Genomic DNA, 1,390 nt, shown 5'->3' on the forward strand with positions numbered 1-1,390 from the left:
ACAACCCCTGAACAGCCAATCAGATGAGCAAAGAGAGGGAGGCTTCTACAACCCCTGAACAGCCAATCAGATGAGCAAAGAGAGGGAGGCTCCTACAACCCCTGAACAGCAAATCAGACAAGGAAAGAGAGGGAGGTTTTAACATATTTGGCAGATTTTAAAATCACAGCTAACAAATGTATGATGCTTAATATAGGTTTATTGAAGGATTACAGTTAAACAGGTGAGCCATACAACGTTTCCACCATGAATTCACATCGTCATCGTTTATCAATCACATCATTAATACTGATGTACAATCAGAAGATATGGACGGTACATTCAGAAGATATGGACGGTACATTCAGAAGATATGGACGGTACATTCAGAAGATATGGACGGTACATTCAGAAGATATGGACGGTACATTCAGAAGATATGGACGGTACATTCAGAAGATATGGACGGTACATTCAGAAGATATGGACGGTACATTCAGAAGATATGGATGGTACAATGGATGGATATATTGTGATGTGCAGATCTGCATCCGTTGATAATAATGGCAGGTGATGTCAGGTGACGTGTGAGTTCCATAGTGGTCCATTCAATATGGAGACAGGAGAGGATCCTCAATACCTTATGGCAACACACACACACATATATATATTACTGTAACTTTTTATAATGCTATAATACTAATTTGTACAAACACTTGTTTCTAATTGGTTGTTGTATCAGTGGAGGCAGGATTAAAGAACCCAGGTGGTGGATGCAGTTCAGATGTCCAGGATGTGATGTCATAAAGTCAGGAGGGAGGGTAAATACATGACTTTACTTTCAGATGTCCAGGATGTGATGTCATAAAGTCAGGAGGGAAGGTAAATACATGACTTTACTTTCAGATGTCCAGGATGTGATGTCATAAAGTCAGGAGGGAAGGTAAATACATGACTTTACTTTCAGATGTCCAGGATGTGATGTATTTACCCTCCCTCCTGACTTTCTGACATTACTTTACTTTCAGATATCCAGGTCACACAGACATCTCACCTCTCAAAGAAAGAGTAGGACTTACAGGTGCTTATCCACAATGCGGATAGAGCCTCCATCTACGACCCATGATACGTCTGAGACGTCGGAGACGCCTGATCAGCCGCTGGTTGATACGTCTGAGATTCCAGTAAATCCTGCGAAATCTGTGACGCCATCCCCAAAACAGATTTTGCATCTTCTCTGATTTGGGTGTCCCCTGCATCTCCTGCAGTAGTCCTACTGCAGCTGCCTCTGTACATATGAAATATTCATATCAATATCAGCTGTCATACTGTACATAGTATAAGAGACAACATTATCTGGGAGTGTGTCAGGACATGTACACACTAGTTCCAGCTAGGTATTGACTGCTCA

General features: G+C 41.7%; 1 long non-coding RNA gene across 1 annotated transcript; it reads left to right on the forward strand.

The window, feature by feature from the left end:
- Window positions 1-861: 861 nt before the first annotated feature.
- LOC139571572 (uncharacterized) lies at window positions 862-1,187 on the forward strand. The gene is made up of 2 exons (XR_011674322.1): window positions 862-922; window positions 1,008-1,187. It is a non-coding gene; the product is annotated as an uncharacterized lncRNA (long non-coding RNA).
- The last annotated feature ends 203 nt before the right edge of the window (window positions 1,188-1,390 follow it).

Source organism: Salvelinus alpinus, chromosome 3 (genome assembly GCF_045679555.1).
Source record: "Salvelinus alpinus chromosome 3, SLU_Salpinus.1, whole genome shotgun sequence".
Lineage (NCBI taxonomy): Eukaryota > Metazoa > Chordata > Actinopteri > Salmoniformes > Salmonidae > Salvelinus > Salvelinus alpinus.